Source organism: Macaca fascicularis, chromosome 2 (assembly GCF_037993035.2).
Source record: "Macaca fascicularis isolate 582-1 chromosome 2, T2T-MFA8v1.1".
Lineage (NCBI taxonomy): Eukaryota > Metazoa > Chordata > Mammalia > Primates > Cercopithecidae > Macaca > Macaca fascicularis.
In genome coordinates, this window is record NC_088376.1 from 160,754,431 (window position 1) to 160,781,775 (window position 27,345).

The 27,345-nt window shown below is 36.6% G+C and overlaps 1 protein-coding gene across 2 annotated transcripts in view; it reads left to right on the forward strand.

The window, feature by feature from the left end:
* The window catches only part of KPNA1 (karyopherin subunit alpha 1), a 92,936-nt gene that overhangs the window by 21,621 nt on the left and 43,970 nt on the right, over window positions 1-27,345 (forward strand). Inside the window, exon 3 of one of the 2 annotated variants that reach the window (XM_074033320.1) lies at window positions 19,725-19,788. The exons of the other annotated variant lie outside the window; for it this stretch is intronic. The gene's annotated coding sequence lies outside the window, so the exon portion shown is untranslated. The remainder of the gene's footprint in view (window positions 1-19,724; window positions 19,789-27,345) is intronic. 2 annotated transcript variants of the gene reach the window in all.

The window sequence follows — 27,345 nt, forward strand, 5'->3', positions numbered from 1 at the left end:
AATCTGTCACATTCTCATTTTCTCAGCATAACTACACTGTTCAATATTTTCGCCTATTTGTTTTTAGTGTATTTTAGTTTTCTAAAGGTGCAACTTTCTTCTTTAAGATTTTTTTGGTGTATGTTTGTTAAAGAATTCACAAGTGACCAATAAAGTGTTGCTGTTCATTGTAAACTTAAAATTGGAAATGTAAAAATATATACAAAAAGAAAGGAGAAACCTCATAAACCAGTCCTTTGAATTCAGTAATTGTCAACAATTTGCTACACTTGTTTCATGTTTGTCTTTACATTTATTTGTTACCTAACATTTTAAAGTAAAATTTCATTCACAGAATATGTCTTTTTATTCCAGATTAATTATTAATCATAAAGACATTTAGAACTTTTTTTTTTTTTTTTTTAGCCTTCCTTTGAAAATGCTGTTGACAAATGGTCTATTACTTTTGGCAAAGAAATGAAAAGACATAAGGCTTAAGTGCCTTTTTTTTTTTTTTTTTTTTTGCTAAGGAGGGACTTTGGAGCCTGAAGAAGCATTTGATCCTCACTATAGAAATTCCATAAAGTCAGATGAATTAGAACCCTCATGCTTGAGAAATAAGATATTCTATTATAAATATTTTGCAGTCATAGTGAAATATTCTCAAAACAGATTTTATGAAAAACTGCATTAGATAATCCAGTTAGGTGAAGTCCAACAGTACATTACAACCTCAGTATTTTATTTGTTAGGGTTGTAGATATATGAATCAAGCACTTTATTATTGGCAAAGATACTTTGTAATATTGTAATAGACTTTATATTGAGTGTAGCAAATTATGAGTTCTTGACCTTCTGCTTTATCATCTTTGAATGTATTCCCTTAATTTTCTCTTATTTATATATTTATTTATTTTTGAACTGGAAATGGATCCTTTTCTTTCAGTGAGCTTTTATATTAGCTTGTATTTTTTGGGTGAATTTCCTTTTCTTTCTTTTTTTGTTTTTTGTGTGTGTGTGTGTGGTTTTTTTGAGACAGGGTCTTGCTCTGTAACCAGGCTGGAGTATGGTGGCGTGATCTTGGCTTGCTGCAACCTCCACCTCCCAGGTTCAAGCGATTCTCCTGCCTCAACCTTCTGAGTAGCTGGGACTACAGGCGCATGCCACCACACCCAGCTAATTTTTGTATTTTTAGTAGAGACAGGGTTTCACCATCCTGGCCAGGATGGTCTCGATCTCTTGTCCTCATGATCCGCCTGCCTCAGCCTCCCAAAATGCTGAGATTACAGTAATTTCCTTTCCTTTTATTCTCAGAAATCATAACAGCATGGTTATATATTTATATTCATATATTTAAATGGAATACATGTATGATACATGTGAACCCAGGTATAGGTCTGAATATAACCACCAGTGTATGGATCGTATTTGGCATAACACCATTTGAAGGTGTAGCAGTGGCACGCTTTGATTAACGCAGTGTTCATTTTATTCTGTTTCTTCTTGGTGACTACTGATTTCATGTAATTAAACTTCATTATAAAATTTGTGTACTACTAAAAGCAATCTACAGATTCAGTGCAATTTCTCTCCAATTACCAATGTCATTCTTCACAGAATAAGGGAAAACAATCCTGGGATTCATACGGAACCAAAAAAGAACCCCCATCGCCAAAGCCATCGTAAGCAAAATATAAAGCTGGAGGTATCACATTAGCTGATGTCAAATTATACTACAAGGCTGTAGTAATTGAAAACAACGCAGTACTGGTATAAAAGTAGACATATAAGTCAATGGAATGGAATAGAGAATCCAGAAATAAAGCCCCATACTGTCAACCAACTGATCTTGGACAAAGTTGGCAAAAGTATATACGGGGGAAAGGATACACTATTCAATGAATAGTGCTGGGAAAATTGGAGAGCGGTATGCAAAAGAATGAAAGTGTACCCCTGCCATATACAAAAATTAACTCAAGATGGATTCAATAATTAAAAATATAACCTGAAACTTTAAAAATCCTAGAAGAAAACCTGGGAAAAACTCTTCTGGACATTGATCTAAGCAAAGAATTTATGATTAAGTCCTCAAAAGGAAACATACAAAAACCAAAAATAGGTAAATGGGGCTTAAACTAAAAGGCTTCTGCACAGCAAATGCAATAATGTATTTAACAGACAACCTACAGTATGGGAGAAAATATTTGTTAACACTATCTGACAAAGTTCTAATGTTCAGAATCTACAAGGAACTCAAACAACAAGAAAAAACTCCATTAAAACGTGGGCAAAGGACATGAAAAGATACTTCTCAAAAGAAGACATACAAGTGACCATGAAAAAATGGTCAGCATCACTAATTATCAAATAAATGAAAGTTAAAACTATAATGAGGCTGAGTGGGGTGGCTCATGCCTGTAATCCCAGCACTTTGGGAGGCCAGGGTGGGCAGATCACCTGAGATCAGGAGTTCGTGACCGTCCTGGCCAACGTGGTGAAATCCTGTCTCTACTAAAAATACAAAATTTAGCTGGTGTGGTGATGGGGTAAAGGAGGATACTTTCAGTATAAGACTATGTTCTTGGGAATTTTCCTGTGTTAATTCATTGAGAAGCTCCTTCCTTCCTCATATCCTGTAAGTCAAATGTTGGACTTACTAGGCTGGTTTTCTTAATTTTCTCTTTTTCAAACTGTGCCCTTGTTTCAGTCCGCTACCTCACTACAGCTTTCCGTTATACCTCAATTAAGAAAAATTTCTGAGGCTTTCCAAGGCTCTGTGTGGTTTGTGGGCTTGCTTCTCAACAGTATATTCCTCCATAGGCTCTTAGGTTTGATCTTCCTCCACTCTAACTTGTATGTCCTTTCTCAGTCTGTTTTTCCATTGTCGTAGATATGACTGGGAGCTACACATACTGTTTTTGTTTCTTGTCCCTTTTGTCATTGTGGGGTAGTATTTCTGAGACTAAAAGGATGGGAAGGCCTGATTGTACTATTTTTGATATGTATGTCTCATTGTATAAGGTAGATTATTATGCTGATTAGTTTACAACTGGCATGAAAATTTTATTGACCTTGGGAAGAAAAGCTATAATATGTTTTAATCCTGTCGTGAATAGAGCTGGACAGTTCTAGGATAGTGTAGTGGATTAATGATGAAGTATTGATGATAACAGTTAACTGTTGAGTGTTTGCTATTCTAAGCACTTAATGAATTAACTTCTCTAATCATCTCAACCAAACTCTGAGGTAGGTTATTATTTTCTGATATATTACAGTTACACAATAATTGTGAATGTCTTTAAGTGTCTGATTATGGACAAGATAAAGCATATGTATGTAAAAACACTGAAATGGATAGAAAATAAATTCATAGCATTACTGGTCTTTTATCTGAAACTCAGCTAAGTGGTTACAGCAGTTCAGTGTAAGTGACCATTGCCATAAAGAATAATAGTCTTTTTCACTGGAAAGAACCTTTGCAATAATCTAGACCAGCAGTGTTAAAATTTTTATGTTCCGTGGAGCTTTGAGGCTCAGTTGAGTCTCATGCTGCTTCTGTTTCCCCATGAAAAGTTTGAAAATGGTTGAGCTATGCTGTCCAATATGACAGCATACAGTTAGCTATTGAGCATTTAATATGTGGCTAATTCAAACTGATATATGTAAGTGTAAAATTTACATTGGATTTTGAAGATTTCGTATGAAAAAATAAGTATCTCAATTTTTATACTGAAATAATATTCTAAACATGGGTTAAATAAAATATTAAAATTAATTTTATTTCCTTTTTTAAATGTGGCTACTAGAAATTTTTAAAATTTCATTTGTGGCTTTCATTATATTTCTGTAGAGCAGTGCAGGTACAAACCATGTTTCTATTTTATACCAGAATTTTGAGTTTGAATGATTTGGCCAAGATTACGTAGCAGATAAGTAGAACCAAGATCTTTTCATATCTGAATTAGTGTTCTTTCCACAGGCTCATGCAGCATTAGGTCCACCTGATAAAAGTTGTACTGGCATGCTGTGACACAAATCTTGTGATTGTTTTGCAGGGCAGGATTGGAAAGAAAGCATAATTAAAATGTGATGGTCACAACATTGCTTTGCATGCTTAGCCCACCTCTTATAACTACTAACGATTAAATGATATTGATTATAGCTATTTGGATACCGTGGTACATCTCTTAATCTGTATGACCTCTGTTACCCTTTTGGGATTATTTCATTTAATGCCATTTTAAAGATTTTCACAGTTGTCTATCATGCTGAGACATTTTTGCTTGAGTAATTGCATAACTTGCATGTTTTCCAACCTTTTACTGCATTATAAATGGTCTTTGACAAATTTAATATGTTAATCAATCTCGTTCTTCCACTTTTATCAAACCAGTTTTTGTTAGTGCTTCTTTTGGCTAGTAGTGTTAGTTGCATGTTGGTCAGTTTGCCCTTTGATTTCACCTGCTGTTTAACCAACAGCCGCTACAGTTTTTATCACTGCATTAATAACACTTAACGTGTCTTGAAAGTGGTTGTACATTTTTAAAATATTTTCTGTTGCTGATTTTTTTTCTAGCAGTTTTGAATACTGTTGACATAGCTTTGCTGTTCAGAGTTAAATATCGCACGAGCGATTGTTTTTTTCATGACCTATAGTACTTAAAAGATTATTAAGGGTACCAAACTGCCTGTGCATGTAAACTGCATGTCCAATAGATGTAATGTTCGTGACTAGGTATGGTTTTGGAATCATGTAAATGTTTTAAATAACTGTAAAACAAAATTAAATCAAAATGAGAGAAGAAATCTTCAAATTAAAAAGCAGGAAACAAGTGACTTGGTTTGTCATGCTTATGGCTAAGCCACACAGAGAAGAATTAATTTAATATACCGTTAAACTATGGTAATTTGACTAATTTCCTCTGCTAGTTTATATCTTAACGACAAAAGAGAAGTATAAATGAATCTTCACTTGCTTTTGGTAACCATATAAAACTGGTAGTTATTACGAAACTATATATATTTGTATATGAATAAAGGAAATTCATATTTATATTAATATTAGAAATCTGATACTTTTACTTTAAGAAAATAAGTAAATAAGAAAATTAAAGAAGTTAAGTAAGTTTGAATTGGTAGTATCACTGGGAATTTATGATATATTTTCTTTAATAAAACAAAACACCAGCCCTGTCCTGAGAGGGCCTAGAAATAGTAAATTACCTTGTTGCAGTGAGCACTGGCATTCTGAGGTATTTAGAATTTTTCTTTCAAAGGAACCAGGTTCCTTGCAAAAATAACTGGTTCTTGGTTAAAGATAGGGAATATTTTATAAAGCAAAGAAGTTACCTGAGACCACTGAAGTTTTGTTGAAAAGACTCAGAGCTAACTTGAACTAGCTCCCATTGGGTAAAAATGGGGTATTTTGAGTATCAGGAAAGTTATAAAGACGTCTGCTTCTGGCCAAAATGGAGTATTAGGACCAGGATTTACCCTCCTACCTGAAGGAACCAGGAATAAACAGATACAATACATGAAAACAGCGGTTCAAGACACTAGGCATTAGGCAGTGGAAGATAGTGATCTCTAAAGATGGGAAACAAATGAGATAAATCCTGTGATTATCTCAGCTTACTGTTTTGAGTTTCTAGTTGTAAACATAGAAAAAGGCGCTAAGGCAGAGCCCACAGCCTTGCTGCGTTGAGGCAGCTGAGAGTCTGTGAATACCAGGCAAATAGAGTTCATAGGATGGAATATCAAAGAAGAGAGACCTGTATATTGAGTGAAGCCTGAAAATCTTCAAAGGCTTTCCACAGATATTCAGCAGAATGCTGATTAGCACGTGTTTGAGGAAACTACCCAAGGTTAGAGAAAATATCATTTTAAAGGATTAGAGGGAACAGTGCCTGGTACCTATACAGGGCTGGAAATAGTGCCTATCCCACTAGCTAGATTGGAGAAACTCATAATTCATGAGGGATTAGGTAGAGTATTTAGGAGAGCCTTGCCTCAGTAGTTAAGATTAATGAGCTGTATACTTAGTGCTGCTCCAGACTTAACCTGACAAATGAAAGCAAGGTCCAGAAGGATCAAAAAGTTTCCATATAACTTAGCTGTATACCAAAATGGAGCTCAGGAATGTTTATAGGAATACAAAAATACCTAGCACATGAGGTAAAATTGACATTGTCTGGCATCCAAAGATTGTGACATATGCAAAAAAGCAGGAAAACACAACACAATGGGGAGAATGATCAGTTGAAACTGACTCACCTGATAAAGATAAGTTAGAGTTAGCAGGTAATAAAATTTAAATGGTTATTATAACCATACCATATTCCATATGTTCAAAAAGTTAGAGATATGGAAGATAAAGACTCTGCCAGGCATGGTGGTTCATGCCTATAATCCCAGTGCTTTGGGAGGCTGAGATGGGAGGATCGCTTGAGCCCAGGAGCAACATAACGAGACCCGGTCTCTACCAGAAAGTAAATAAATAAGTTAAAAACTTGTGCCGCACACTATGGTCCTAAATCCCAAGGTTGAGGTGAGAGGGTGGCTTGAGCCCAGGAATTTGAGGCTTATTCCTATGACTGTGCCACTGTGCTCCAGCCTGAGTGACAGAGTGAGACTCTCTTTTTAAAAAAACAAACAAACAAAAAAAACTAATAAAGTAAAAAGGTATGAAAAGAGTCAATTTGAACTCCTGGAGATAAAAACTGTGATGTCCAAGATGAGAAATTCACAAATGGGATTAATTGCAATTAGAAATTGCAAAAGAAAAGATTAGTGAACTTCTGGGCATAGGAATAGAAACTATCAAGAATGAAAAAGAGGTGATACCCCCCTTTCCCCACACCCTGACACACACACACACACACACACACACACACACACACACGAGGGCAAAAAAAACCACAAGTGAGTTATGGGACAACTTCAAGAAACCTGAATACAGACAATTGGAGTCCCCAAAGGAAAAGAGAGCGTGGAAGAGAAAAAATACTTAAAGAAATAATGTCTGAAAACCTTTTATAATGAAGAACTGTAAATCCACTGATTGAAGGAACTAAGTGAATCCCCAACACAAGAAAGATGAAGAAAACTATATCATGGCACATCATAGCCAAACTGCTCAAACCTAATCTTAAAAAGAAACCCTTTAAAAACACCCAGAGTAAAGACATGTTACATGCAGAGGAACAGAGATAAGGATGACATCAGAGTTCTCATTGTAAACAATACAAGCCAGAAGACAGTGGAGAAGCATCTTTAAAGAAGGAAGCTGTCAACCAAAGAATTCTTCACCACCAGACATTGCACTGAGACAGAAGTAAAATAGTGTCCTAGATTACTTGAGCAATTCCCAGCTATCAAATTATTTTATCTGTAAATACTTCAGTATGTATCTCTACAGAATAAAGATTCTTTTTTTCTTTTTTGGAGACAGTCTCATTCTGTTGCCCATGCTGGCTGGAGTGTAGTGGTGTCATTACAACTCACTATAGACTCAATCTCCCAGGCTCAAAGTGATCCACTTCAGCCTCCCTAGTAGCTGGGACTGCAGGCACACACCACTATGCCTGGCTGATTCAAAACTTTTCTTGTAGAGATGGGGTCTCACTATGTTGCCCAGGCTGGTCTCAAACTCTTGGCCTCAAGCAGTCCTCCTGCTTTGGATTCCCAAAGTGCTGACATTACAGGAGTGAGCCACGGTGCCCAGCCCTGGATAAAGATTTTTAAACTTAAAAATCATCAAAGAGCCCTGTCAGCTTTTCACCTCAAGTTTTAGCAGTCTTTGATGGTCCCTTCCTAGTTCCATTACTTTTATAGGAGTTACGGTGATCATTTCTTCTGCTTTTATTTGCTGGAAGGTCATTCAGAATAGTGTTATCATACTTTAAAGAGTTAGTTTCTTAATATTAAGCATCTAGTCAACATTCAGATTTTCTGCATTGTCACAAAATCTTATGTTTGTTTCTTAGAGTCAGAAACTAAGTCATACGTTGTATTTGATACTGTCTCTTAACCGTTTTAAAAAATTTTTATTAATGGTGAAAACAAAATTCTTCCTCTTACCCATTTTTAGGTGTGCAGTTCAGTAGTGTTAACAATATTCACATTGTTATATAACATATATCTAGAACCATCTTGCAGAATTGAAATTCTATACCACATTAAACAAGTATTCCTCATTTCTCCTTTCCCAGCTTCTGACAACTGACATTCTACTTTCTGTTTCCATGATTTTGATTTCTCTAGATAACTCGTATAAGTAGACTCATACAATATTTGTCCTCTTGTAACTGACTTATTTCACTCAGCATAATGACTTCAAGGTTCATCTATGTTGTAGCTTATGACAGGATCCCTTTTTCTTTAAGGCTGAATAATACTCCATTGTATGTATTACCACATTTTCTTTATTCATCTGTTGGTGGACATTTGGGCTGCTTCCACCTCCTTGGCCCATGTGAATAACGCTGCAATGAGCATAAGTGTGCAAATATCTCTTTTGATATTCTGTTTTGAATTCTTTTGGACATACACATAAGTGGGATGTCTAGATCATATGATGATTTCATTTTAAATATTTTCAATAGCCTCCCTACTGTTTTTCATAGTGGCTACACATTTTATGGTAGTTTTGATTTCCATTTGTCTAACGATAAGTGATGTTGAGCATCTTTTCATATGCTTGTTGGCATTTGTATGTCTTTGGAGAAATGTCTATTTGGTTGTTTTGCCTATTTTTTAATTCATTACTTGGCTAATCCTTACATTCCGGTTTTGTCAGCCTGATCTGTCATTATAAAGAGCCCCGACAGCTTTTTACCTCAAGTTTTGGCAGTGTTTGATGGTCCCTGCCTAGATCCATTACTTTTGTAGAGGTTACAGTGATCATTCCTTCTGCTTTTATTAGCTGGAAGGTCACTCAAAAGAAGACCTTTCCCTTAGCTACAGTTGACATAGGACAGAGAAATGCTTGATTCTCTTCCTATATATTTTTTCATAATAATGAGTTGGTTTCTTAGCATCCTCCAAAGGGATGAAATAATGTGTGCTTTAATATCATTAAGAATGCACAGAATTTAACATGGAATCTTTTAAAAATAGGTTTATGACAGTCTGGTTGACAGTCTGTGAAAACCATCACCATAATTAAGTTGTGAACATATTCATCTCACCCAGAGGTTTCCTAGTATACTTTTTTAGTACATTTTTCTCTACCCCTTTCCTCTGATCTATTTTCTGTTACCACTGATTAGTTACCATAAATGGAATTATGCAACGTGTATTCTTTTTCTTTCTCGTTTCACAGAATTTAATCATTTTGGTATTCACTTATTGTTTTATGTATGAATTGTTCATTCCATTTTATGATTGAGTAGTATTCTATTGTATAGGTAAACAACAATTGGTTTATCCATTTACTTGTTGATGGAATTTGGATTATTTCCAGTTTTTGTTGATTACAAATAAAATTGTTAGGAACACTCATGGACAGCTTTTTGTGTGGATATATCTTTTCTTTTCCCTCAGATAAGTATCTAGAAGTGATATGGCTGGGTTGTATTGCTGGTGTATACTTAAGGTGCTGTCAACTGTTTGCCAAAATGGGTTGTACTATTTTACCTTCCCATGAGCAGTGTATGAGAGTTTGAGTTGCTACACATCGTTGTTCACACTTGGTATGGTCAGTCTTTTCTATTTCAGCTATTCTGAGGGATATGTAGAAGTACTCCATGATGGTTTCAGTTTTCATTCACCTAATAAATAAAGTTGTGAGCATCTTTTCTTTTTTAAAAAAGTTTATTTTTAATTGGCAAATAATAATTGTGTATATTTATCATCTTATATACTTCTTTGTGGTGCGAACATTTAATATTCACTCTTTTAGCAATTTTGACTTATGTAATACATTATTATTAACTGTAGTCACCATGCTATACAATAGATCACCAGTGAGCATCTTTTCATGGGCTTATTTGCTGTGTATCTGCTTTAGTGAAGTCTGTTAAAAAAAATTCCTTTCCAGTGAAATTTTTTAATTGAGTCGATTGTCTTCTAGATATGTCTTTTGCTAGGTACATGTTTTACACGTATTTTCTCCCAGTCAGTGGCTTGCCTTTTCATTTACAAAAGTATATTTTAAAGAACAAGCATTTATTTCTGATGTGAGGTACATGTTAAGGGTTCTTTTTTTTAATATGGCTATCCAGTTGTTCAGGTGCCATTTATTGTAAAGATTATTTCTCCCTATTGAATTTCCTTGGAAACACTTACCGTTGACTGTATCTGTATAGGTCTGTTTCTGGACCTCTACTTTGTTCTATTGGTCTATTTATATAGGTTAAATACCATGCTGGCTGATAACTGTAGCCTTAAGATTAGTTTCAAATCAGGTAGTGTTAGAGCACTTTTTCTTTTTCAAAATTGTTTTGGTCTGGGCGCAGTGACTCATGCCTGTAAACCCAGCACTTTGGGAGGCTGAGGCGGGAAGATCGCTTAAGCACAGGAGTTTGAGACCAGCCTGGGTAAGATGGCAAGACACCATCTCTACAAAAAGAACAAAACAACAGCAACAACAACAAAAACCAATTAGCATGCACCTGTAGTCCCAGATACTCAAGAGACTGAGGTGGGAGAATTGCTTGAGCCCAGAATTTTGAGGCAGCAACCTGAGGTATGATTGTGCCCCTGCACTCCAGCCTGGGTGTCAAAGCGGGATCTCATCCCTTAAAAAGTAAAACATTGTTTTGGTTATTATAGGTCCTTCACATTTATATGAACTTTTAGAATCAGCTATTCAGTTTGTACATGAAAGCCTACTGGGAGTTTGATTGGGATTATGTTGAATCTATAAATCAGTTTGGAGAATTGATACTCTTAAGTTAAATCTTGAGTCCTCTGACCCATGAGCACAGTATCTTCATTTATTTATGTCATCTTTCTTTCTTTCTTCTTATTTTATTATTATTTTTTTTGAGATGGAGTCTCACTCTGTCACCCAGGCTGGAGTGCAGTGGCGCAGTCTCAGCTCACTGCAAACTCTGCCTCACTGGTTCAAACAGCTCTCCTGCCTCAGCCTCCCAAGCAGCTAGGATTACAGGCGCCCACCACCATGCCAGCTAATTTTTGTATTTTTAGTAGAGATGAGGTTTCACCATATTGGCCATGCTGGTCTTAGGTGATCTGCCTGCCTCGGCCTCCCAAAGTGCTGGGATCACAGTCGCGTGAACCACTGTGCCCGGCCACATTTATTTTTTATAATTGAGATTTTATTGGTTGTGTTGAGGATCAGTATACAGACATTTCAATTTGTACACAGTTCTTAACATATGTACTGAAAATCTAAAAAGCTGTGTATTGTAATTCTTTTTTAAACAGTTATTCCAGTGAATTTCCAGCTTAAAATCTGGAGGCAAATTTTTAAGAGGCTGTCAGGTACCAGTATCTTAAAATGTTAAGTTACTACGTACATCCCACCAATTCACAGTTTAATAGCATATATACTACATATTCAAATTTTCAATCTTTTGCAGTACATTAACAAGGTTATTAGGAAAACAGCACTACCATGACTGAAGATTTTACAGAGTATGCACATTTCTGATAGGGAGAGCCATGATCAAGGAGTGGTTTTCTTTAGGAAACAATTCTGCTAAAAAACAACATAGGAAGAGAAGTAATTTAAAATATTCAAGACATTAAATGCAGAACTGTGATTCCATATTGCCATTTTGTATGCTTTTTATTGTAGGATATAAAAACTAACCCCTCATATGTGGAATGTCAAAGCCTGCCATAATTCAGTATCCCACACTATTTTGTTTGTACCAAAAAATAACCAGCAAATTATTTCACCTCTTAAAAAAAGCATTTACACCTAAAAAATGGGATGAGTTGGGATTCCCTCCTTCTAAAAACGTTTCTAGAGCTACTAAAAAACTTACATTTACAAAATAGTTTATAAAAATATTCTTCTGGACTGGGCATGGTGGCTCACACCTGTAATCCCAGCACTTTGGGAGGCTGAGGTGAGCGGATCAGCTGAGGTCAGTTCAGGACCAGACTGGCCAATATGTTGAAGCCCCATTTCTGCTAAAAATACAAAAATTAGCCAGTTGTGGTGGGGGGCGCCTGTAATCCCAGCTACTTGGGAGGCTGAGGCAGGAGGATCACTTGAACCCGGGAGGTGGAGGTTGTAGTGAGCCAAGACCATGCCATTGCACTCCAGCCTTGGCAACAAGAGTGAAACTCCAATTAAAAAAAAACAAAACAAAAAAAACTCAGAAAATTCCTGTGGATAGTACAAGGGAGACAGGAATGACTCATGAGACAAGGTATATATTAATCACACTTGGCTTTTTTTTCCTCTGGCTTTCTCAGTTTAGTTTCTCTGTTTTCTGTAGGTAAATGTTTAGTTTCTTGGTTAGCCACTTCGGTGTATTTTCTCTTTGCCTTCCTTTTCACTTTTGTTTTGTCTGAAGATGTATCCTTTCCTGCTGCCTTTTTTGGCTTCCTTTCCACTTTTGTAGGAGCAGGGTTAGCTGAGAACTGTGCTGGATCTCCACCTGGGCTCTTCCTTCCCTATCCCTTCAGCTGAGCTGACCTTCCTTCCTCTTGGATATTTTGGTGGTGGGGAGCGTGAGAGCCTTTGTGAAGCTAGGCTGCCTGGCTGTTGCTGTCCGGTCTTGTCCCATCCCGTCCTCTCCACTCTGCCAGCTACTGAGACCTGCTGCGGGGGTTAGGTCATCTTTAAATTCTCTCGGCAATTTGTAGTTTTTGGTGTGTAGGTCTTACAGATTTTTATCTTTTGTCACATTTTCCCCAAGGATTTCATTTTTATTGATGCTATTGTAATTGTTATTTTTTAGATTTCAGTTGTTCATTGTTAATATGTAGAAATGCAGTTTAATTTTGTATACTGATCTCCTAAAGCTTACTGAACTCACTTGTTAGTTCTAGTCCCTTTGTTATAGATTCCATTGGGTTTTTTACATAGGTAATCATGTCATCTACAGATAAAAGTTTCCTTATTTTCCATTATTTGGATGCCTTTTATTTCTTTAACTTGTTTGGTTGTATTGACTAGAACTTAATGGTGCAGTGTTGAATGAAAATAGTAAAAACAGACCTATCTGTTTTATTCCTGACCTTAGGTGAAAAGTAGTGGGTCTTTCATTACTTATGATGTTAATTACAGGTTTTTCATATACAGTCATGTACTACATAACTATGTTTCCATTAGCTATGGGCCATATATATGATGTGGTCCCATAAGATTATAATTACCATATTTTTACTGTACCTTTTCTATATTTTGATATGCAGATTTTTACCTTTGGGTTAAAAGTACCTCCAGTGTTCAGTACAGTAACATGCTGTACAAGTTTGTAGCCTAGGAGCAATAGGCTGTATCATATCTCCTAGGTGTGTAGTAGGCTTTTCCATCTAGGTTTGTGTAACTACAATCTGTGATGTTCACACAATGATGAAGTCGTCTGATGTATTTCTCAGACTCTTGTTAAGTGATACATGTGTATATTTTATGAGATTAGGGAAGTTATCTCTCTTTTTAAAAAGTTTTTATATCTATGTATGTACTTATACAGTATACTAAAGAAAAACTTTTTTAAAGAGTTTCTTTAAAAACTTAAAATTTCATTGAGCCCAAAATGTCATATGACGTTAAGAAAGTTCTCTTCTGTTCCTAGTTGAATAGATATATAAACGTTTAGGGTTCTTACATCGTCTTGATTGACTGACTCCTTGATCATTATGAAATTACCTACTTTCTGATATATTATTTATCTTAAACCAACTTGTCTGACATTATAATACAGTCACTCCAGCTTTCTGTTAGCTAGCATTGGCTTTGAAACAGTTTCATTGATATTTAATTCACATACTGTACAATTCACCCACTTGAAGTGTATAATTCAGTGGTTTTTAGTATATTCATAGAGTTCCAGAACTTCACCACAACCAATTTTAGAACATTTTGGTCACCCGCTAACAAAACCCTTATGCCCATTAGCAGTCACTCTCCATTCCCTCTGCTTCCCACTTAGCACCCCTCAACCCTCATCTACTTTCTGTCTCTATAGATTTGCCTATTCTGGACATTTCATGTAAGTGGAATCATATAGTATATGTGGTCTTTTGTGATTGGTTTCTTTAACTTAGTAGAGTGTGTTACAGATTGATCCATGTTGTAACATGTATTGGTACCTCATTCCCTTTTCTCACTAAATATTCCATTGTGCAGATATACCACTTTTTGTTTATTGATTCGGTTGTTGGACATTTGGATTAACTTTTTTTACTATTGTAAATAATGCTACTGTGAACACATACAAGTTTTTTTGTGGATGTATGTTTTTATTTCTATGTATGTACTTATACAGTATGCTAAGTACAACTCTTAGTACAGTGTACTGAGAGTGGAATTTCTGGGTTATGTGGTAAATCTACATTTAATATTTTGTGGAACTGCCAACCTGTTTTCTACAAAAGCTGTACCATTTTGCATTTTTATTAGCAATGTATGAAGGTTTCAGTTTCTCCACGTTCTTGGAACACTTGTTATTATCTGTCTTTGTTGAGACAGGATCTCCCTCTGTTGCCCAGGCTGGAGTACAGTGGTGCCATCATGGTTCACTGCAGCTTTGAGCTCCCAGGGTCAAGTGGTCCTTCCACCTCAGCCTCCCAAGTAGCTAGGACTACAGGCACGCGCCACCGTGCCTGGCTAATTTTTTATTATTTTTTGTAGACACAGAGTCTTACTATATTGTCCAGGCTGGTCTCAAACTCCTGACCTCAAGTGATCCTCCTGCTTCAGCCTCCCAAGGCACTAGGATTGCAGGTGTGAGGCACTGTGCCTGGCCTCAATGGTTTCTTTTAAATACTTTTTTTTTCTAATGAGAAAAGTTTAAAAAAATATCGTACCACATTATTACTATTTCTGATGGTCTTTATTCCTTTTTGTAGATCTGTATTTCATCTGGTGTTAGTTTCCTTCTATCTAAGGAACATCCTTTGACATTTTCTTACAGGACTGGCCTGTTGGTGATGAATTCATTCAGTTTGTGTGTGTCTGAAAAAAGTTTATTTCACTATTTTTATAAAGACCTTATTTAATTTTTTTAAAGCAGTTTTTGGTTCCCCTCAAAATTGAACAGATAGTACAGAGATTTCTTATATACTCTCTGCCCCTACACATGCATAGCCTCCGGCATTGTCAGCATCCCCCATGGAGTGGTACCTTTGTTATAATTAGTGAACCTACATTGACACATCATTGTCATTCAAAGTGTATGGTTTATATTAGAGTTTATTCCTAGTATTGTACATTCTGTGCGTTTGATATCACACAGAGTAGATTCCCTGCTCTAAAAATCTGTGCTCTACCTGTTTGTCCCCCTTTCCCCCAACCTCCAACAACTACTGATCTTTTTACTGTCTCTATAGTTTTGCCTTTTCCAGAATGTCATATAGCTGGAATCATGCAATGTGTATGCCTTTTGAGATTGGCCTCTTTCACTTAATAATATGTATTTAATGTTCCTTCATGTCTTTCCATGGCTTCACAGCTCATTTCATTTTAGTGTTGAATAATATTCCATTGTCTGGATGCACCGTAGTTTATCCGTTTACCTGCTGAAAGACATCTTGGTTGCTTCTGAGTTTTGACAGTTAACGGATAAAACTCTGATATACATTTGTGGGCAGGATTTTGTGTAGATAGACACTTCCAGTTTTTGTTGTTGTTGTTGTTTTTTATGAATACCAAGGAATATTGTTGCTGATCTTATGGAAGAGTATGTTTAATTTTTGTTGCTGTTGTTGAGACGGAGTCTTGCTCTGTTGCCTAGGCTGGAGTGCAGTGGCACGATTTTGGTTCACTGCAGCCTCTGCCTCCCAGGTTCAAGTGATTCTCCTGCCTCAGCCTCCTGAGTAGCTGGGATTACAGGCGCCTACCACCACACCTGGCTAATTTTTGTATTTTTAGTAGAGACAGGGTTTCACCATGTTGCTCAGGCTGGTCTTGAATTCCTGACCTCAGGTAATCCACCTGCCTCGGCCTCCCAAAGTGCTGGGATTACAGGCATGACCCACCGCACCTGGCCGAGTATGTTTAATTTTGTAACAAACTGCTAAACTGTCTTCCAAAGTGGCTGTACCATTTTGCCTTTTCTACTGGCAATGAATATGAGTTCCTATTCCACAGCCTTGCCAGCATTTGGTGTTAGCAGTGGTTTTGGATTTTGGCCATTCTGATAGGTAGGTAGTGGTATCTCGTTTAGTTTGCGTTTCCCTGATGACATATAATATGGATTACCTCTTCATATGCTTGTTTGCCATCTACATATCTTCTTTAGTGAAGTGTCTTTAAAGGTCTTTGGCCCATTTTTAGGTGGGTTGTTTGTTTTCTTGTTAAGTTTTAAGTTTTTTATATATTTTGAATACTAGTCTTTCATTAGATATTTTGCAGATATTTCTTCCCAGTCTGTGGCTTGTCTTTTCATTCTCTTGGTAGTGTCTTTCACAGAGCAGAATGTTTTAATTTTAACAAAGTTGAGCTTACCAGTTATTTCATGGATCATGCCTTTGGTGTTGTATCTAAAATATCATTACCAATCCTAGGAACTCCACCGTTTCTCCTGTATTACCTTGTAGGAGTTTTTCAGTTTTTTTTTTTTTTTTTGGGGGGGTGGGGATAGGGTTTTGCTTTTGTTGCCCAGGCTGGAGAGCAATGGCACAATCTTTGGCTCACTGCAACCTCCACCTCCTGGATTCAAGCGATTCTCCTGCCTCAGCCTCCTGAGTAGCTGGGATTACAGATGCCTTCCATCACGCCTGGCTAATTTTTTGTTGTTGTTTGTTTGTTTGGTTGGTTGGTTGGTTGATTGAGATGGAGTCTCGTTCTGTACCCGAGGCTGGAGTGCAGTGGCGCAATCTTGGCTCACTGCAACCTCTGCCTCCTGGGTCCCGGTTCAGGCAATTCTCCTGCCTCAGCCCCCTGAGTAGCTGGGATTACAGACATGTGCCAACATGCCCAGCTAATTTTTGTATTTTTAGTAGAGACGGGGTTTCCCCACGTTGGCCAGGCTGGTCTTGAACTCCTGACCTTGTGATCCACCTGCCTCAGCCTCCCCAAGTGCTGGGATTACAGGTGTGAGCCACTGCCCCGGCCTAATTTTTGTATTAATAGAAATGGAGTTTCACCATGTTGATCAGGTTGGTCTTGAACTCCTGACCTCAGGTGATCCACCCACCTCAGCCTTCCAGAGTGCTGGGATTACAGGCGCGAGCGAGTGCGCCTGACCTAGTTTTTTATTTTATTGCATTTAGGACTGTGATTTGTTTTGGGTTAATTTTTGTGAATGAAAGGTGTAAGACCTGTGGTTTAGATTTATTATTTTTTTTGTCTGTGTGTGTCCAGTTGTTCCAGCACCATTTTCCCCCTTTGCACCTTTCTTCTTCTTCTTCCTCTTTTTTTGAGACAGAGTCTCGCTCTTGTCGCCAGGCTGGAGTGCAGTGGTGCCATCTTGGCTCACTGCAACCTCCGACTCCCTGGTTCAAGTAATTCTTTTGCCTCAGCCTCCTGAGTAGCTGAGATTACAGGCGTGTGCCACCACGCCTAGCTAATTTTTGTATTTTTAGTAGAGACGGGTTTCACCATGTTGGCCAGGATGGTCTCAATCTCCTGACATCGTGATTCCCCCACTTTGGCCACTCAAAGTGCTGGGATTTCAGGCATGAGCCATGACACCCGGCTTGGACCTTTTTTTTTTTTTTTTAAATACGGATATTTCAATTGGCAAATAAAATTGTATATATTTATGGTGTACAGTATGATGTTTTGAAATATGTGTATATTGTGGAATGGCTGAATCAAGCAAATTAATATACAGATCATCTCATATACTCATCATTTTGTGTTAAGCACACTTAAAATCTACAGTCTCAGCAGGATTTCTTTTTTTAAGGCAAGGTCTTACTCTGTCACCCAGGCTGGAGTGCAGTGGTGTGATCGTGGCTCACCGTAGCCTGGAGCTCCCACCTTAGCCTTTCGAGTAGCTGGGACTACAGGCCAGTGCCATGCTGCCCAGCTGATTTTTTGCTTTTTTGTAGAGGCAGGGTCTTGCTATGTTGCCCAGATGAGTCTTGAACTCCTGGTCTCAAATGATCCTCTGTCCTCAGCCTTCCAAAGTGCTGGGATTACAGGTGTGAGCCACCATACCTGGCTAATCTATTGTCTTAACAGTTTTCAAATGTACAATATATTGTTATGAACTATAGTCACCTTGTCGTACAATAGATCTCTTGAACTTACTCTTCCTAACTGAAATTTTGAAGCCCTTCACCAACATCTATCCAGCCTTTCCTGTCCCCAATCCTCCACACTTATTAACAACCATTATATTCTCTACATCTATGAGTTTGACTTTTTTAGATTCCACATAAAAGTGAGATGTTTATGTGGTCTTTCTGTATCTGCCTTATTTCCTTAACATAATGTCCTCCAGGTTCATCCATGTTGTTGCAAATGATAGGATTTCTTTCATTTTTAAGAACATTGATCTGTTTTTAAGAACATTGGTCTGTACCACACTTTTTTGATCCATTCATCTGAGATGGACACTTGGGTTGATTCCATATCTTGGCTATTGTGAATAATGTTACAGTGAACCTGGGAATGCAAATATCTCTTTGACATACCGACTTCCTTTCCTTTGGTTATGTGCCCAGTAGTGGGATTGCTGGATCATATGGTAATTCTTTTAGTTTTTGTGGAGCCTCCATACTATTTTTCATACTGACTATAATAAATTACATTCCCATCAGCAATGTGCAAGGGTTTCCTTTTCTCAGCATCCTCACCAACATGCCATCTTTCATCTTTTTGATGATTGTCATTCCAACAGGTATGAGGTAATACCTTATTATGGCTTCAATTTGTATTTTCCTGGTGATGAGTGATGGTGAGCATTTTTTCATATACCTATTGGCCATTTTATGTTGTCTTTTGAGAAATGTCTCTTTAAGTTCTTTCCCTATTTTAAAATCAGATTGTTTTCTTACTGTTGAGTTATTTTTGAGTTCCTTATATATTTTGGATAGTATCCCCTTATCTGATGTACGGTTTGCAAATATTTTCTTCCATTGCATAAATTCTCTTCACTCTTTCGATTCCTCTGCTGTGCTTTTTAAAAAGTTTGATGTAACCCCATTTGTCTACCTGCTTTTGTTGCCTGTGCTTTTGGGGTCCCATCCAAAAAATCATTGCCTAGACCAGTGTCAGGAAGCTTTTTCCCTATGTTTTACAGTTTCAGGTCTTACGTTTCAGTCTCTAATGCATATTGAATTAATTTTTGTTTATGGTGTGGGATAAGAGTTCAGTTTCTTTCTTGTGGACGTGGATATCTAATTTTTTGAGCCCCATTTATTGAACAGACTGTTCTTCCCCTGTTGTGTGTTCTTGGCACCTTTGTAGAAAAATCAATTAATCATAAATGTGTGGATTTACTTCTGGGCTGTTTATTCTGTTTCATTGCTCTATGTGTTTGTTTTCATGCCGAAGACCTTGCTGTTTTGATTACTATAGTGTGTAGCATACAGTTGACCCTTGAACAAGGTCTTGAACTGCTTGGGTCCACTTAAATGCAGATTTTCCCCTGCCTTTACCACTTCTGAGACAGCAAGACCAACCCTTCCTCTTCCCTCCTCCTCAGCTTACTCAACTTGAAGACGAGAAGATGAAGGCCCTTATGATGATCCACTTCCACTTTATGAATTGTAACTATATTTTCTCTTCCTTACGATTTTCTAAATAACATTTTTTTTGTAGCTTACTTTATTGTAAGAATACAGCATATAATATATATATCATGCAAAATGTATTAATTTAGTGTTTGTGTCATTGCTAAGACTTCCAGTCAATAGTAGCCTATTTGTAGTTAGGCTGTAGGGAAGTTAAAAGTTATATGCAGCTTTTTGACTGCATAGGGGATTGGCTCCCCTGATGCCTGTGTCATTTAAGGGTCAGTTGTATTTTGAAATCAGTCAGTGTGAAGCCTCCTCTGTTCATTTTTGCTCAAGATTGCATTGGCTATTTGGGGTCTTTAGTGGGTCTGTATGAATTTTAGGATTTTAGAAAATTTCTGTGAGAAATATCATTGGAATTTTGATAGAGGTTGCATTGAATCTGTAGATTGCTTTGGTTAGTATGAACATTTTGATACTGTTCTTCTAATTCGTGAACATAAGAATATATTTCCATTCATTTATTTCAGTTTGTTTCATCTGTGTTTTATATAGTTTTTAATGTACAGGTCTTTCACCTCTTTGGCTAAATTAACTCCTAAGTATTTTATTTTATTTTTGTAACCATCGTAAATGGGATTGTTTTCTTAATTTCTTTTTCAGATAGTTTGTTGTTAGTATATGGAAATGCTACACATTTTTGTTTATTGATTTTATATCCTGCAACTTTGCTGAATCCATATATTATTTCTAACAGTTTATTGGCAGAGTCTTTAAGAGAGTTTTTTCTATGTAAAATCATGTGTTCTACAGTCAGGGACAATTTCATTTCTTCCTTTTTAATTTAGATGCCTTTTATTTCTTTCTCTTGCCTAATCACTCTGGCTAGGACTTCCAACACCATGTCGAGTGAAGATGGCAAGAGTGGGCATCCTTGTCTTGTTTCTGATCTTAGAAGAAAAGCTTTCAACTTTTCACTGTTTAGTATGATGCTAGCTATTGGCTTCTCATATATGGCCTTTATTGTGTTGAAGTAAATTCTTTCTATACCTGATTTGTTGAGTTTTTATGAAAGGATGTTGAAATTTGTCTCGTGCTTTTTCTGCATCTATTGAGACAATCATACGTTTTTGTCCTTCGTTCTGTTAACGTGATTCACATTCATAGATTTGTGTATGTTGAACCATCCTTGTATCCCTGAGGTAAATCCTTTATGTTCATATTGAATGATCCTTTTAATGTGCTGTTGAATTTTGTTAATACTTTGTTGAACTCCAGCACTGTTTATTGAAAACAGTACCTTTGCACCGTTGTATTTTATCCATTTCTTTGTCAAAGATCATTGTACTAGATTTATGAGGTCTATTTCTGGGCTCTCTATTCTGTTTCATTGATCTGTATGTCTGTTCTTTTGCCAGTACCACGCTGTCTTGCTTACAATAAAGCTTGAAGTTGGGTAGAGTCAGTCCTCTAACTTTGTTCTTTTCCTTCAGTATTTTGTTGGCTATTTTGGATCTTTTGCCTCTCCATATAAATTTTAGAATCATCTTGGTGATAGAAAATAACTTTCTGGGGTTGTAATTGCATTAAATATATAGGTCTAGTTGGGAAGCACTGACATCTTGCCAATGTTGAGTCTTCCTGTATAGATAGGAATAATACCTCTCCAGTTATTTAGGTCTTTGATTTGTTTCATCAGAGCTTTGTAGTTTTCCTCGTAGAAATCTCATATATATTTTGTTAAATTCATACCTAAGTATTCTGTTTTTTGGGAGTGTAATGTAAATGACACTGTTTTTAATTTAAAATTCCACTTGTTCATTGCTGGTGTATAGGAAAGCAGTTGAATTTTGTATATTAACCTTGTATCATGCAACCTTGCTATAATTGCTTATTAGTTCCAGAGGTTTTTTTTCATTGATTATTTTGAATTCTTCATGTGGACAACTATGTCATCTGAGAAAAACAGATGGTTTTATTTCTTCCGTTCTCATCAGCATGCCTTTTTCCCTTTTCTTGTCTTAATGAATCCATTAGGACTTGCAATACAGTGCTGAAAAGGAGTGGTGAGAGGAAATCTTGTCTCGCTCCTGATCTTAGCAGAAAAGCTTCTAGTTTCATACCATTTAAGTATGATGTTAGCTGTAGGTTTTTTCTGGATATTCCTTGTCAAGTTGAGGAATGAGAATTTTTAAAATCGTGAATGGGTGTGGGATTTTTTTTCATATGCTTTGTCTGCATCTGTTGATATGGTTGTGTGATTTTTCTTCCTTAGTTTGTTGATGTGATGGATTTTATTAATGATTTTCAAACGTTGGACCAATAATTTACATCTGGGATAAATCCCACTTGATCATAGTATGTGATTCTTTTTATACATTGTTGGGTTTGTTTTGCTAATGTTTTGTTGAGGGTTTTGCACCTGTGTTCATAAAACATGTTGGTCTGTAGTTTTCTTATGATGTCTCTGTCGAGTTTTGGAATACTCTGATGTTGGCCTCTACCGAATGACTTGGGAAGGATTCCTTCTGCTTCTATCTTGTGTAGGAGATGATAGAGAATGGGTATAATTTCTTTCCTAAGTGTTTTATAAAATTCACCAGCGAACCCATCTGGTCCTGGTGTTTTCTGTTTTGAAAGGTTATTATTGGTTCAGTTTCTTTTAATACAGGCCTATTTTTATATTGTTTCTTGTGTGAGTTATTGGTAGTTTGTGGCTTTCAGGAAAGTGGTTCATTTTATCTAGGTAATAAAATTTGTAGCATTAGAATTGTTCATAGCATTCTTTTTTTAATTTTATTTTTTTGAGACAGAGCCTTGCTATTACCCAGGCTAGAGTGTAGTGGTGCCATCTTGGCTCACTGCAACCTCTGCCTCCCGGATCCAGGCGATTCTGGTCCCTCAGCCGCCTGAGTTGCTGGGATTACAGGCGCCTGTCACCACACCTGGCTAATTTTTATATTTTTAGTGGAGACGGGGTTTCGCCATGTTGGCCAGGCTGGTCTTGAACTCCTGTCCTCAAGTGACCTGCCTGCCTTGGCCTCCCAAAGTGGTGGGATTACAGATATGAGCCAGTATACTGTGCCTGGCCAGTATTATTTTATTGTCCTTTTAATCTTCATGAGATTTGTAGTGATTTCTTTCTTTGATTTCTGATATTAGGAGTTTGTGTCCTCTTCTCTTTTTGCTAGTCTGCTTGGCTAGAGGTTTATGGTTTAATTGATCTTTTCAAAGAACAAGCTTTTGGTTTTTATCATTGATTTTTCTCTGTTGATTTCCTGTTTTCAGTTACATTGATATCTGCTCTTATTTTTATTCTTCTGCTAACTTTAGATTTAATTCGCTGCTTTTTCTGTTTTTTTAAGGTGATTGATTAGGTGATTTTAGATCTTTTGTCTTTTTTGGTAAATACATTCAATGCTACGAATTTCCCTCTAAGCACTGCTTTCACTTCATCCCACAGATTTTGATAAGTTGTGCCTTTATTTTCATTTAGCTAAAAATATTTTAAAATTTATCTTGAGATCTCTTTTTTGACCTATGTGTTATTAGAAGTGTGTTATTTAATCTCCCAAGTATTTGGGTTTTTTTTTTTTTTTTTTTTCGATTATATTTCTGTTATTGATTTGTAATTTAATTTTATTGTGGCCGGAGAGGAGACATTTTATGACTTGTTCTTTTGAATGTGTTAAGTTTTGTTTTATGGTCCAGAATGTGGTCTATCTTGATGAATATCTGATGTGAGTGTAAAAATGTGTGTTCTGTTATTTCTTCTGTGACATAATCTGTGGATATTCATTATATTCAGTTGATTGATGTTGAGTTCAATTATGTCCTTACTGGTTTTCTCCCTGCTTGATCTGTCCATTTCTGATAGGCGTTGAAGTGTCCAACTGTAATAGTGACTTCATTTATTTCTCCTTGCAATTCTGTCAGTTTTTGCCTACATAGACACTTTGTTGTTAGGCTTATGCACGCTAAGCATTATTATGTCTTTTTATCCTTATTTTTATGACCTTTTTATCCTTATTTTTATCCTTGATAAAAGTTACCCTTGATAACTTGCCTTATCTGCTGTGTCTGAAATTATTACAGATAACTCCACTTTCTTTTTTTGAGACAGAGTCTCGCTCTGTGGCCCAGGCTGGAGCGCAGGGGTGCGGTCTCAGCTCACTGTAACCTCTGTCTACCAGGACATGCACCACCATGCCTGGCTAATTTTTGTGTTTTTAGTAGAGATGGGGTTTCGCTATGTTGGCCAGGCTGGTCTTGAACTCTTGTCCTCATGTGATCTGCCTGCCTTGGCCTCCCAAAGTGCTGGGATTACAGGCATGAGCCACCATGCGTGGCCAACTCTTCTTTCTTTTAATTGGTGTTAATATGATATATATTTCTCCATCTATTTACTTTTAATCTGTGTTTTTATTTAAAGTAGGTTTCTTGTAAACCACATCCAGTTGGTTCTTGTTTTTGTGATCCACTTTGACAATCTCTTTTAGTCTTTATTTTTTGCCAAAATGCTGATTTATTTAGAATATTGAACTGAATATTTCAGTCAATTAAATTAAAATCAGTGAAGGAATACATTGTATAAGCAAAATGATTTGCATTGTGGGACATACTGCGTACTTTCAAGGAATTGTGGGACTAAATGTAAAGGTGTAGAGTGATTATGTTGACAAATATAAAGGTATCTTATAGCTGACCTCTTCTGTTTCCTGCCCTTACCGTCACCCCTGCATTGTATGCAGGCCCAACTTCTACATGTCAGAACCTGTGTTTCTTTACCTGAGGACTTTCTGTGACCACTGAATTCCAATTTTGCATCTGTGTAGCAGGTTGCAGGTACTAGAAAATTAACATTCCCCAACAACCTTGAACCGATGATGGAAGATGATGTATAAATAATACCCCAGTTCCCTCACCCTTGAATAGGATGACTCCAAGATGTATCTGACATTCTCTTTTAATTGATGCACTTAGACTATTGACAAAGAAATTGCGAAGATAGTTGGATTGATACTCACTGTATTCATTACTGATTTCTATTTGTTACCCTTGTTTTTTGTTTCTAGTTATGTCTTTCACTCTTTTTCTGCTTTTGTGGTTTTATTTGAGCATTTTATATGATTTCCATTTTCTCTTTCTTAGCATATCAGTTGTACTTTTTTACTTTGCTTAGTGGTTGTCCTAGAATGTCCTAGATTGTAAATGTATATTTACAACTACCTCAAATCTGCTTTAAAAAACACTATATACCTCTTCACAGGTAGTGTATCTTACTATGAGATAATCCTGTTTCTCCCTTCCATTCCTTGTATCATTGCTGTTACTCATTTAACTTATACAGAAATATATGTAATCTCATATATATTTACATTAGCATACATAATCAAATGCATTGTTGCTATTTTAAACAAAATTTTACCTGCTAAATCAATTTTTAAAATGTTTTAATTTTACATTCACTTATTCATTCTTTAGTGTTCTTCCTTTATGTAGATCCAAGTTTCTGACCTATATAATTTTCCTTTTTGCTAAAGAATTTCATTTAACATTTCTTGGAAAGCAGGTCTCCTGACAATAAATTTCGTTAGTATTCTGAAAAAAATCTTTATTTCATCTCTTCACTTTTGAAGGATGATTTTGCAAGGTTCAGAGTTTCTAGTTTGGTGGTTTTCTCTCTCAACACTTCAAATATTTCACTTCACTTTCTTCTGGCATGTGTGGTTATCATTCTTATCTTTATTCATGTGTAAGTACAGTGTTTTTCCCCCTGTCTTTTAGGATTGTTTTTCCTTTATTTCTGATTTTCTATTGTTTGAAAATGATATCCCTACGTTTAGTGGGATTTTTTTGGCCTTTGTCCAGCTTGGTGGTCTCTGGGCTTCCTGTGGTTTTGTTCCCAGACCAAACTGAGGGTTGGGCTGCTATTTCTCGTGGCCCAATAACGAGATGGCAGATGAACTGGGGAGGAAGAGAATTTTTATTTTTGTAACCGGTTACAGGGAGAAGGCCTAGAAATTATTGCCAGACCAACTCAAAATTACAAAGTTTTCCAGATATTATATACCTTTTAAGCTATATGTCTACATGTAAGTGTGTATTTATCTGAAGACATAAGCGATTAACTTCTTTCAATCTCTAACTAAGGTCCGAGTCTTGAAGATCTTCCTCTGGAGTCTCAGTAAATTTACTTAATCCAGGTGCTGGAGTGATTACCCTTATCTTTTCTCCTGCTCAGGGAGGTTTGGGGCGTTCTTTCAGATCTCCAATAAACTTGTTTGTGGAGGCCTGGGGAGTTTCTTTGTTATGTTTTAAGGCCCAGGCAAAACTCTTGGTGGGCTTTTGTTACATTCCAGCCTTTGTATAAGGGCACTGACTTTTTTCAGCTTTTAATATTTAACTTAACCACTCAGTGCTGCAACAGTTGTTATGGAGCCCTGCATTAGTGAGCCGTGGCCTGCCAGTTTGGTGTCTGATACTAATTTGGGGGAAATTCTCGGTCATTATTGTGTCAAATATTTCTTTTGTTCTTTCCTCTCCTCCTGATACTTCCATTCCATGTTTATTATACCATTTGTAGTTGTTTCAGTTCATAGATACTCTATTCTACTTTTGTCAGTCCTTTTTCTGTTGTTTTTTTTTTTCAGTTTTAAAGATTTTGAATGAGATTTCCTTAAGCTCAGAGATTATTTCCTTAGCTGTGTCTTGTTTACTAAAAAGTCGATCAAAGGCATTCTTCATTTCTGTTGTTTTTGATCTCTTGCATTTTTTTAGTTCTTTTTTTAGAATTTCCATCTCTTTCCTTGCATTGCCTATCTGTTCTTGTATAGTGTCCACTTTATTCATTTAAAGCCCTCGGCATATTAATCGTAGTTTTAAATTCTTGGTCCGATAATCCCCATATCATTGCCGTAGCTGAATCTGGTTCTGATACTTGCTCTGTTGCTTTAAAATGTGTTTTTTATCTTTTAATATGCCTTGTATTTTTTTCTTGATAGCTGGACATGTACTGGGTAAAAGAAACTACTGTTAAATAGGTCTTCAGTAGGTGGTTTTAGTATTACAGTAATGCTGATCTCCTAGAATGAGTTGAGAAGTACTATCTCTGCTTCTGTCTTCTGGAAGAATATGATTATGTGCTGATTAGTATTAAGTTAAATCTCAGAGGGAACTTCCTGTAGATCTTGGGTGTTCTTTCTATGTTGTACTCTGCCTTGCGAACTTTAGGTCTCTTGGCCTTCTCAGCTCTGAACTGTTAATTTCCTCATTCAAGGAGCATCTAAACTCTGTTTGAGTTTACCTTCCCTGCAGTGCAGCCTGGAACTGTCTGCGTAGTAATCTCAGGCAGTAATGGGGCTTATCTTGGGTGTTGCTTTCTGAGAGATCACTGCTCTGTGCTTCTTGTTGTTCAATGGCTGAAACATTATTTTATGTATTTTGTCTGTTTTCAGTTGTTTAGGGTGAGAGAGGGTAAGTTACTGTTACTCCATCATGGCTTGATGAATAAATGTGCTGCCCAGGACTCATAAGAATATAATGGTAATCACCCTAGTTGGCTGACTTTGGAGAGAACTAGTCTCCTTT